The following is a 13,186-nucleotide window of genomic DNA, read 5'->3' on the forward strand; positions in this document are numbered from 1 at the left end:
GTGGCATGTTACAGCCAAATACATGCTGTTGGCCGAGTTCAGTGCTCAGTAATCTATACAACAGATAACACTTGATCATGTACACTCATGTCATAGTGAGCTCTTCTATTACAGCAAGAAATAGACTGAAAAACACATGAAATCTGCGGGTGAAAAGTCACAGGTGAAAGTCCCATAGCAGCTACTCAGAGTGATCTTCAGGGAAATGAGGAGGAGGAGGAGAAAGGAGGAGGCAGTGAGATGGATGAAGGTCAGATTTTCCATAGTCATTCAATAGAAAAAAAAAAAAATCTGTGAATTTGGATGATGTGGCACATTATTTATTTATTTAGTTTTTAAAGACGGAAGTTCTCAGCATTTCGCAGATGTAGATGGTGAGTTTAAGTTCTGTTTGCAGCATATGAATCAGGTTGTAGACATGAATTTATTTCCTTATAATTTTGCTCTTTGCAGTTTTTTTTATTACCAGTAAATCAGAAATATTTGCCTTATTTAAAACAATAGCAAATTATTAAAGTCTGACAGTTTTTTTTTTTTTTTACAACAATATTGTTATGGTGAATGATTTTAGCAGGAATAACTAGTTAGTATCTTATTTTAAAAGGCTAGATGCAACAAGTACCTGTGAAAACAAAATGTATAGAAGTAAATTGGCTGCTGTTTCACTCTGTAAGTATATTACTCAATAACTGATCTCATGTTTCTGTAAACTCAAAATACTTAATTTTAAAGTGCTCACTACGTATCTTGGGTACAAAATGTTGAGTAAATTGTTGAACCTACTGTTTGGTTAGGCATTTTCTGTAAATATACACAAGCAGAACCCCATTTAAAAAACAAACAAACAAAAAACTACGGTTACATACATGTTGTAAAGTTAACAGTCCATGTTGTCTTTTGTGTTATTTGTAGAGATCCCCTGTGCGAAGGTCAAGAGGCCACGGAGTGAAGCAGAGAAGACGGCAGTGCAAAGACGGCTGGGAAAATTTGTCGCAGAGCTCAAAGTTCCAAAAAACGAACACTGCATGAAATGCTTAGAAGTGCAAAAAGACCTAGCTAATTGCTCATGGAAAGATATTAAAAACTTTGTGTACAACACGATTGTCACTCTGAATCGAAGGTCTGCTTGTAAAGAACTTTTTTAAAGACCTCTTCTAAAATATGTTTATCTTGATAATGTTAAGACGTTATTTAAGTTTTAAGATTTCATTTTGTCTTCTCATGTTTGGTTTGTGACTGACTCTGCAACAGTATATAAAATGACATGCAGAGGCTGGGGACCCTTAGTCAAAATTTGTGTGAATGGCGAGCAAATGGGATGTGATTACCAAAAGTGCAGAAAGATGGAACATTTCCTTTAATAATTTAAGCAATATTACTCTATTTTCATCTTTTATAACTTCAAAAAAAGAAGAAGGTTTTGGCACACACGTTCAATACTTATTAGGGTCCCCTTTGTTATTATCACAGCATTTGAAAGCTTTTGTAGCAACTGCGAGTCTGATTTTAATTTGATTGGTTTTATGTTTTGGAGTGGTGAACTGTGAGGGCGATGGAAATACCTTTACCTAGTGTCTTTTGAGGTAACCCGTTTTGGATTTTAAGTTCTAGGTTTTTGCCCAGGATGTTTTTGGTTCGTTTATTTTATAATCTGTTAAGTACATTAAGTACACTGTTCCAAAAAATAGTAATGTCAAAGTATCTTACTGTATATTTTACAGTTTTGTACTGTTTTTCTAGAATATCATTAAATTTACACAAGTAGACTGTGATTTTACATGTCAAATGTAAAATAACATGACATCACTGTAAATATAGTAAAACACAATTTACTTGTTTTTTTAAATATATATGTTTTTGTACATATGCATATTTAGATTGTAAAAATACATTCAGAAATGTATCATAATTTCACAGATATTTGTCTGTTATTTGAGAGAATGATCTGTTAAATTCAAATGTAATACTATGGAAAAATATATAAAATGATCGAAAATTAATGAGAATAATCAATAATTAAAGGAGCATTTGAATTATAATTTTGCTGAAAATTTCATGTCATCTAGGTCTGATTCAATAATTCAGAGGTAACAAGTGAAAATATAATTAATAGGAATAAAAACTAAAAAAAAACATAAAACATTGCACGGCCACGCTGTGCTAATTATATATTTTTAAAAAATAAATGTAGAGGTAGGAAGTGCAATTAATATAAATCTCAAAGTATTCACAACATTCCTGAACAGAAATAGGCCTCTGCACCTGGGGTGAGGGTGTGGCCATGAAAACAATGTGACATGCCATTGGATGTTGGGACACATAATAACATGACGCTAAGCATCGGCCAATGAATGTGAACTAACAACCACAAGGTCGCGGGTATGGCTGCACTGTAAAGAAAAATCCTAATATAAAAGTATTCTACTGTGCATTTTACAGTTTTGTTCTGTTCTTCTAGAATATCATTAAAGTTACGTAAATAGACTGTGACTTCACATTTCAAATGTCAATTAACGTTAAATCACTGTAATGTAATAAAACATAATTTTCATGTTTATTAAATGTATCTGTCTGTTCACGGGGCGATCGTGGCTAAAGAGTTGGGAGTTCGCCTTGTAATCGGAAGGTTGCTGGTTCGAGCCCCGGCTTGGACAGTCTCGGTCGTTGTGTTCTTGGGCAAGACACTTCACCCGTTGCCTACTGGTGGTGGTCAGAGGGCCCGGTGGCGCCAGTGTCCGGCAGCCTCGCCTCTGTCAGTGCGCCCCAGGGCGGCTGTGGCTACAATGTAGCTTGCCATCACCAGTGTGTGAATGGGTGGATGACTGGATATGTAAAGCGCTTTGGGGTCCTTAGGGACTATTAAAGCGCTATATAAATATAGGCCATTTACCATGTACATATGCATATTTAGATTGTTAAAATACATGCACAAATGTATCATGATTCCACAAATATCTGTCCGTTATTTGAAAGATTGAACTGTTGAATTCAAATGTAATGCTATGGAAAAGCATTCAATTCAATTTTATTTATATAGCGCCAAATCACAACAAAAGTCGCCTCAAGTATATAACATGATTCCTATAAGCTTGTGTTACATCACATAAGTATTATTATCATTGGTATTTAGGGCGATCGTGGCTCAAGAGTTGGTAGTTTGCCTTGTGATCAGAAGGTTGCCGGTTCGAGCCCCGGCTCGGACACTCTCGGTCGTTGTGTCCTTGGTCAAGACTCTTCACCTACCGCCTACTGGTGATGGTGCGATATGGCAGCCTCGCCTCTGTCCCAGGGCATGCAATCCATTATTATCTAAACCAACTGTTAACTGTATATTTCTGTACATTTACGTATTAAGATTCATATTGCCACATTCATTGACCTTGTTTATAGGTAATTTCATTGTTTAATCACGTTAAAATGTTCCTAATTTAATGTCTAACAGCACTTGGAAAAGGCAGAATCCCATGTAAAATTAGCGCAACAAACTCTATTTTCATTACTGAAAATAACTGTATTTTTATGAGAAAGTTATTTTACAGTAGTATTTTGGCGCCCCAGCTGCCGGAATATTACCGTTTTTTTAAGATGTTTTTTTTTTTTTTAACAGTGTATCTAAGTTGTTCACCTTCTTAATGGCTTAGTGGTTAGAACACATCCTAAAGTGTCCACCTTTGCTCAGTGCAGCGGAAAACTTGTTTTGGTCTTATGATGTTCATTGGCAAAAAGTTGAATTTTGGTTTTAATGATGTAGGAAGCAGGAAGGTCATACTGGTACAGTTGTAGCCATCCTAAGCTTTACTGATTTTTTCTTTTTGGCAAAAGTCAAAACAAACTGATCAAAGTTCTTATTGATCACTATTTTAGTTGTAAGTCATTAGACTTAATAGTTGTCTCAATTGTTATAATAACAATTATTATTCCTCTGGAAGGATGTTACATTGTGAAATAAACTGAATTTGCTCTTGTTGCAGCATTGTGGGAAGTTACTTGGTAATCATTGCTAAAATCTAAAGCGGTATTTGAAATATAATACTACCTTTTTGTTATGTACGGTAGTCTTGATAGATTATCAGAACTTTTTAGGTATTCTGTTTATGTATAAAGTTGAGACTGTTTAACTTTCACATTATTTGGTTGCACTAAAATAGAAAATGGCAGAGAGTAAATGCAAACAGAAAAAACATGTGGACAGAAACGAACACAAAAGCACCCCCTGGTGGAAAATCACCTGAATAGCACCCAGTGACAAGGTCCTCATTCTGATAGTAGAATGAGTTTTTTTTTTCTACTTCTGTGTTTTAAGATTTTGAGGTGATTTGTGCTGTCAGAGAGCCACCCAGTGTTCAAGGTTACTGATGCCCTGACTGAATTCCATATATAGACAGGAGGGTAATTAGTAAAAGTGGGGACACATGGGGGGGAAAAAAACAAAAAATGAACAAAAAACACCTGAATTGAATCTAACTAATGAGACAAGGAAGCACAAGGAACTCTGACTCTCAAAACAATACATGAAGAGTGATGACTGAATGGGGAGAAACATACACATAAATAAACTAAAGATAAATGAGAATTGAAAGCTAGACCAAATACATCAGGATTATGCAAAAGAAAACATTAAACAAACCGAGAATCACCATAAGGAGGGATATGATACCCCTTTACGTCAAAACCAGTGATTTATGGCACCTAATAAAACGATTTATGACTTAGGAAGTAATAAAAGTTAATGGCTGTCAATTTTTATTAATATCATAAAATTATGACATTTCATAGCTCGTTATAATCAAAAATCCCCCAAAATATGATAATGAAAATATTGAATAGGAGTTTGTCATTTTTATGACTAAAAATCGTACCTTTTTATAAAGCTCTTTTGGGACCGTGTGTGCATGTGTGTGTGCTTTTGTAACAGTGAGGATGGGGAGAGTTGGGGGGCCGAGGGGGATTTAGATCCCCCCCGGGGGGGGGGGGGGGGTTGATCCCAAGTGACCGGTGAGTTTGCCTGAAATGCCGGGAGGCTCGTTCGAAAAGATTGCGCCTGAGAGGACTGCCTACCTTCAGCTGTAGAGCAGGGCGATATGACCAAAAATATTTATCACGATATACATTTGAAAATTTGCGATAACGATATAACTGACGATATAATTGACACTAGACAAAATATTTTACAACTCCACAACTTTATTAGTGCAAAAAAAACCCCCCATCAATGTATTTTCACTTAAACAAGCAGCTGTTTTTTTTAATGTGCATTAAAGTTATATAAAAATTTAACAGTGCAAATTCAAATTCCTTGCTGACAGTTTAACCAAAAGGCATTTCCAGTGGAAATTGGCTGACATATCCTCAGCATAACCATGTATAATATCCACAAAACTTAAAAAGAGGTTATACAAACACAATACAGTAATATTATGTTGAAGCACGGTACGTATCACTCTGCAAGGCTCCTGCCTACGATAGCCGTAGTGCTCCGACAATTGATCAAGCAGTGCGGGTTCATAGCTTAGCAAAGTCGTACTAATGAGATATCAGGGGGCGGGTTCCACACAACCACTCAGGAGCAGGACCGAATTTACAACCTGCAGCCAGAGGTTTAGAGTCAGAGGGTCAGACTGTGGATAAATAATGAAAGACGTAGGCTGAAATTTAATGGATCTAAGAGCCGTCAACCTGCCCATGCTCACCTAGACCCCAGGACCCAGCTACCGGGCTTCAGCCACCCCGGCAGAGGTTAGATGTTTGCATGTGTGCAAAGTTCAGGCAGCACCCAATGATCTGATGGAGGAGAAATTCCACCTCAGCTCAGGAGGCTTTTGGAGTTATGCTTTCAACTACAGAGAAAGTGAGCTATATTTCTATCAACTGACTCTGAAGGACTGATGTAACCTCTGTACCAGAACAGAGAAGTCGACAAAGGAAGTGCTTTAGCCCTTAGAGAAAATGACCCAACTTCTCTCTTGATTTATTACCTCAGTAAATACTTTGAACACTTTGTTTTCCATTTCAGTAATATTTTCCTTGCCTAAGATTACTGTTAAGAGTTTTTGCTTTCTACAGGCAGCACGGTGGCATGGTGGTTAGCACTGTTGCCTCACAGCAAGAAGGTCCTGAGTGCAATTCCACCATCACTGTGTGGCATTTGCATCTTCTCCCCATGTTTGCGTGGGTTCTGTCTGGGTACTTTTGCTTCCTCCCACAGTCCAAAGACATGCAGAACACACCAGTGGCTACAGTTTGCATGTGCTCATCAAAACTGGTGAGATTGGAAAAACATCAGGTCTAATGAGTCTCAATTTGTGCTGTGACATTTGGATGGTAGAGTCTTGCATCAACAGTTCAGGATGCTGTTGCTAGTATAATGTTATAGGGGATATTTTCTTGGCACCCTTTGGGGACTTTAGTACCAACTTAGCTTCACTTAACTGCCACAGTCTACCTGAGCATTGTTGGTGTATTATTGGATCATTACTCGGTATGTTCCAGAGGTGTGGACTCGAGTCACATGACTTGGACTCGAGTCAGACTCGAGTCATTAATTTTATGACTTTAGACTTGACTTGAAAAAGGGTTGTAAGACTTGTGACTTGACTTGGACTTTTACACCAGTGACTTGGGACTTGAATTGGACTTGAACCTGTTTACTTGAAAAGACTTGATATTTTACCCAAATCTAAAATTTAAAATACATATTATATAAAAAGTGCGGACCATTAATTCACTTTATTCATTCATTCATTCTTACCACACTCCGTATGTATGTGAGCGTGGGCTGTAGCACAGCCAATCAAATTAACCAGATTTGAAAAAAACAAGAACAAAAACGCAACGAGCCAAAAATGCTGCCAAGAGTAATTTCTTTCGGGTACATAAACTACGAAGTAGTCAACAAAAAACGAAATGCAATATGCAAAACACGCAAGAAGAGAATCACAGACGGAGATGGAACAACTTCCAACTTTGTCAGACATTTGAAGTTGCATAAAGAACGGTAGGTGGTGCTTTTTTTTTTTTTTTTTTTGCTACGATGAGACAGCTGACTTAGCTAACTTCATCTTATTAGCAAATGTTCTTCGGGCTACGTTGATGATACTGTTTGGCTTTAACAGGTATGATATGTTTGTCATGCTATTTTAAATCCGGTCCTGCAAGCGCATCCAAGAATAACATGCAACTTGTTAGCTCAGAATTGTTGGTGAATGGTGAGCAGGGTCCGTTTCAGAAAGTGGGTTCTGTAGCTGTACTCTGTCTCTCTCCGTCTCCTCCCCATCATTAACCCCGTAGATTTTAACCCAGTTTAGACTGACAAATATTTATTTTACCATCACATCACAATTCAAAATCACTGTGTTTAATTTGCAATTAGTGTATGGTCGTGTTTAACTTTTGCATGTCTGAGCCTGGGAAATTTTTTTTTGGTTAGAAAATCTGGCCCACCTTAGTGTGTAATTGAGTAGTTCTGCTATACATGGCCTTTTTCTTCTGTCATTTATGTCAATACATCAAATAAAATATTTTGATCTTGTTATTAGCTGTTGTTTATTTGCAAAGGTTATTCTCAACAGGGATGCTAGACAAAAACGGCGTTTTCTACAGACAGCCTAGCATACGCTCTCCACTTGCGAGTGAAAAAGAAAAAGAAAAACACCCCTTCCCTATTGGTGTTAGAGTTTACCATGTCAGCCAATCGAAAAATGATAAGGCAACATGTGACATTTGGTTGTTTAGGGAGAAGGGAAGTTTTAGGAGTGACACCATGACGGAAAGCGGGCGAGCGAAAGAAAGAGAGAGAGCGAGTTTTCATATGTGAGACATTAGTGACGTTTAGCGTGTTTGGAGGCTATAGTTAGTTTGTTGTGTAGTTATTGTTTTGTATATTGTGTGTCGGTTAGACTGCTGAATTTCATATTTGATCTAAAAAGCTGTCAAAGGCAGATTCCAGTGTAAACGCTGTCTCCACATAGAAAACTGGACTGTTGCACGTCCAGTTGTCAGACCTGCAGGGTTTAGGCCTGTGGTGTTCTTCTCTGTCTTATACTGAACACAAACTACATTTTTTGGACTGGCACAAATAATTTGTGTGCCTTCTTATTTAATGCAGCACACCTGATTGTTCTGTAAATAGATTTAAATGGTTATATAAAAAACGCCTGAGGCCTTGGCTGCATTTTTAGGTAAATAGTACCATATAACTTTGTTGTTTGCAAAACTTGTGCATAATTTTTAGAAATGTACAATTTCTATTTGCATTTCAAGTTATGAAAATGATTCGTTAAACATGTAAAAAATATAACTTTTTTCTACTCGGATTCTGAATTTTTGTCTGAATTTAGATCAACTGTGCTAATATAGTATACCAAAATGAAAAAAATAACTCAAATTTCAGATATTTGAGGTTGTGCTGTAAATAATAATACCAAACAAGGCAAGAAAAACATATTTTAAAGGTGAAATATAGAGGTAAAATCAAAAGTAGTCAAGAATGGCCAATTATACCCGGGACCCCAGACGGTTAAAAAAAAGACTTGAAAGGACTTGAAATTCAAAGTTTCGGACTTGGGACTTGACTTGAAAGTTGTCTGTCTTGACTTACGACTTGACTCTGACTTGCTTGACTTTACTTGAGACTTGACTTGTGACTTGAGGATAAAGACTTGAGACTTACTTGAGACTTGCAAAACAATGACTTGGTCCCACCTCTGGTATGTTCATCTCTTTATGACCAGAGAATATCTATCTTCTGATAGACACTATCAGGTTAACATGTCACAAAGCTCAAATCATCTCAAACTGGTTTCTTGAGCATGACTTTGAGTTCACTGTACTCAAATGGCCTCCACAGTCACCAGATGTCACTCGAACAGAGCACATTTGGGATGCTGTGTTGTGTAGCCAGCAAAACCGCAGTAACTGTCATGCGAATACGAACAAAAATCTCTGAGAAATGTTTCCGACACCTAGTTGAATCTGTGCCATGGAGAATTAAAGCAGTTACGACAAAGAGGTTTCCAACTCAGTATGTACAGCAGGAAGGTGTGGTGAAATGCTTAACTGGAGGCATGAAAATGGTAGCCCACAAACCAATGGATGACATCATTTTTGCTAATCTTTTGCATATGGTTTTAGGTATATCTCATGGCAAATGGGATTAGCATTACTAATACCAATAACACAATTTCAACCTGAAATAATCATACCTTGATAACACCTCAGTTCTGTGAATTGCAGGTCTTCCGACCTGCCATTCATTGTGTGGTGTTGTATAATCAAATCAAAAATCTAATTTATTTATATAGCACATTTAAAAACCGAAGTACACCAAAGTGCTTTCCAGTAAAACCATGATACAGATAAAAATCAAAATATAAAATATAAATTACAGACATAAAATATAAAATAATTACATAATCTTTACATAATCTTTACTGCTTTCCAGTAAAACCATGATACAGATAAAAATCAAAATATAAAATATAAATTACAGACATAAAATATAAAATAATTACATAATCTAAATGCAGAGCCAGATGTAAATTACCCTAATTGGCCTCGAATGCCAGGTTAACCCTTGTGCGGCCTGGACCCCCCAAAAAAAGGGGGGTCACGCAGACCCCGCAGCGGACCCAGGTCTCGTAGCGAAACAGGGCTCCGGCTCAGGGGGGGGCGGGTGGGGTCAGGCGGACCCCCGGCTATAGCGTGTCTCGTCACAGCATCGGACAAAGGCACCTAATCGGCTGTAACCCTCCATCGATCGGATAAGTTACGATGGCAAACCTTGGGGTCTGGAGGGACCCCCAAGCGCCTCGGCAACAACTCTCAACTTCACATCATCATCATCATCATCATCGTCTCCTTCTCGAGAGCGTTCGCGTAAACCGGCCTCAGTGAGGACCTCGGACTCTCCGTTCCTCCTCTACCTTCTTCCTCCTTCTCCCCCGTTCTCCTGCTCCCCGCAGGCGAGCGCTTAGCCGGATGGGCCCCGGGTTACGCGTAAACCGGCCTAAGTGGGGACCTCGGGTGCTCCGTGCTCCGTGGGTACTCTGTGACCCCTTAGTGATCATGATGGGGTATTTTGCCACCCTAACCGACATTTGTAAGTTACGTTGGCAAATACTGGGGTCTGGAGGGACCCCGAACCACCGGAGCAAACATCTCTCAACTTCACATCATCATCGTCATCATCATGGTCATCATCGTCTCCTTCCTCCTTCTCCTCGGTCTTTCTAACCTGCGCTTGCAAACGCTCAGCTTTACAGAGGGCAGTCTTCATGTAAACAGGCCTAAGTGAGGACCTCGAACTCTCCCTGCCTCCTAGTCGTCCTTCCTCCTTCTGCTCCGTTCTCCTGCTCCTCGTAGGAAAGCGCTTAGCTGGGTGGGCCCCGGGTTACGCGTAAACCGGCCTTCGCGATGACCGGGGATGCTCTCTATTCCGTGGTTACACTGTGACCCCTAAGTAATCGCGATGGGGTATTTCGCAACCCCAATGCACATTCGTAAGTTACGATGGCAAACACTGGGGTCTGGAGGGACCCCGAACCGCCGGAGGAAACAACTCTCAACTTCACACCATCATCATCATCATCGTCTCCTTCTTGGCAGTGTTCGCGTAAACCAGCCAAAGTGAGGACCTCGGACTCTCCCTGACTCCTAGTCCTCCTACCTCCTTCTGCTCCGTTCTCCTGCTCTTCGCAGGCAAGCGCTTAGCTGAATGGGCCCCAGATTACGCATAAACCGGCCTAAGTGAGGACCACGGGTCCTCTGTGTTCCGTGGGTAGTCTGTGACCCCTTAGGAATCGCGATGGGGTATTTCGCCACCCCAATCCACATTCGTAAGTTACGATGGCAAACACTGGGGTCTGGAGGGACCCCCAACCAACTCTCAACTTCACATAATCATCATCAACATCATCATCATCATCATCGTCTCCTTCTCCTTGGTCTTTCTGCCCTACCCTTGCGAACGCTCAACTTTACAGAGGGCAGTGTTCACGTCAACCGGCTAAAGTGAGGACCTCAGACTCTCCCTGCCTCCTAGTCCTCCTACCTCCTTCTGTTCCGTTCTCCTGCTCCTCGAAGGCGAGCACTTTGCCGGATGGGCCTCGGGTTATGTGTAAACCGGCCTAAGTGAGGACCTGGGACTCTCCCTGCCTGCTAGTCCTCCTTCCTCCTTCTGTTACGTTCTCCTGCGCCTCGCAGGTGAGTGCTTAGCCAGATGGGCTAAGTTACTCGTAAACAGGCCTAAGTGGGGACCTCGGGCGCTCTGTGTTCCGTGGGTACTGTGTGACCCCTTAGTAATCGCGATGGGGTATTTAGCAACCCCAATGCACATTTGTAAGTTACGACGGCAAACACTGGGGTCTGGAGGGACCCCGAACGGCCGGAGGAAACAACTCTCAACTTCAAATCAACATCATCATCGTCTCCTTCTCGGCAGTGTTCGCGTAAACGGGCCTAAGTGAGGACCTCGGACTCTGCCTACCTCCTAGTCCTCCTTCCTCCTTCTGCTCCGTTCTCCTGCTCCTCGCAGGTGAGTGCTTAGCCTTATGGGCCTCGGGTTACGCGTAAACCGGCCTTCGAGAGGACCGGGGGTGCTCTCTACTCTACGATTACTAAGGGGTCACAGTGTACCCACGATGGGGTATTTCGCAACCCCAATGCACATTCGTAAGTTACGATGGTAAACTCTGGGGTCTGGAGGGACCCCAAACCGCTGGAGGAAACAACTCTCAACTTCACATCATCATCATCATCATCATCATCATCATCGTCTCCTTCTCGGCAGTGTTCGCATAAATCGGCCTAAGCGAGGACCTCCCTGCCTCCTAGTCCTCCTTCCTCTTTCTGCTCCGTTCTCCTGTTCCTCGCAGGAGAGCGCTCAGCCGTATGGGCCCCAGGTTATGCGTAAACTGGTGTAAGTGAGGACCTCGGACTCTCCCTGCCTCAGCATCCTCCTTTCTCCTCCTCCTCGGTTCTCCTGCGCCTCGCTGTCAGACTCTTTGCTTTGCAGAGGGCAGTGTTTGCATAAACCGCCCTCCATGAGGACCTCGGACTCCCCCTGCATCCTTGTCCTCCTACCTCCTTCTGCTTTGTTCTCCTGCTCCTGCGAGCACTTAGCTGGATGGGCCCCGGGTTACGCGTAAATCGGCCTAAGCGGGGACCTTGGACTCCCCCTGCATTCTTCTCCTCCTACCTCCTTCTGCTCTGTTCTCCTGCTCCTCGAAGGCGAGCACTTAGCTGGATGGGCACCGGGTTACGCGTAAACCGGCCTAAGTGGGGACCTCAAACTCTCCCTGACTCCTAGTCCTCCTACCTCCTTCTGCTCCATTCTCCTGCTCCTCGCAGGCGAGTGCTTAGCTGAATGGGCCCTGGATTACGTGTAAACTGGCCTAAGTGAGGACCACAGGTCCTCTGTGTTCCGTGGGTAGTCTGCGACCCCTTAGGAATCGCGATGGGGTATTTTGCCACCCCAATCCACATTCGTAAGTTACGATGGCAAACACTGGGGTCTGGAGGGACCCCCAACCAACTCTCAACTTCACATCATCATCATCATCATCATCGTCTCCTTCTCCTTGATCCTTCTGCCCTGCCCTTGCGAACGCTCAACTTTACAGAGGGCAGTGTTCGCGTAAACCGGCCAAAGTAAGGACCTCAGACTCTCCCTGCCTCCTAGTCCTCCTTCTTCCTTCTGCTCCATTCTCCTGCTCTTCGAAGGCGAGCACCTTGCCGGATGGGCCTCGGGTTACGCATAAACCGGCCTTGGCGAGGACCTCAGACTCTCTCTGCCTCCCTGTCCTCTTTCCTCCTTCTCCTCGATTCTCCTGCGCCTCGCTGTCGGATGCTTAGCTTTGCAGAGGGCAGTGTTCGCATAAACCGGATTCCGTGAGGACCTCCGACTATCTCTGCCTCCTTGTCCTCCTACCTCGTTCTGCTCCGTTCTCTTGCTCCTCGCAGGTGAGCGCTTAGGCAGATGGGCTCCGAGTTATGCGTAAACAGGCCTAAGTCGGGACCTCGGGCGCTCTGTGTTCCGTGGGTACTCTGTGACAACTTAGTAATGGCGATGGGATATTTCGCAACCCCAATGCACATTCGTAAGTTACGATGACAAACACTGGGGTCTGGAGGGACCCCTAAACGTCGGAGGAAACAACTCTCAACTTCAGATCATCATCATCGTCTCCTT

Source organism: Oreochromis aureus, linkage group 22, assembly GCF_013358895.1.
Source record: "Oreochromis aureus strain Israel breed Guangdong linkage group 22, ZZ_aureus, whole genome shotgun sequence".
NCBI lineage: Eukaryota > Metazoa > Chordata > Actinopteri > Cichliformes > Cichlidae > Oreochromis > Oreochromis aureus.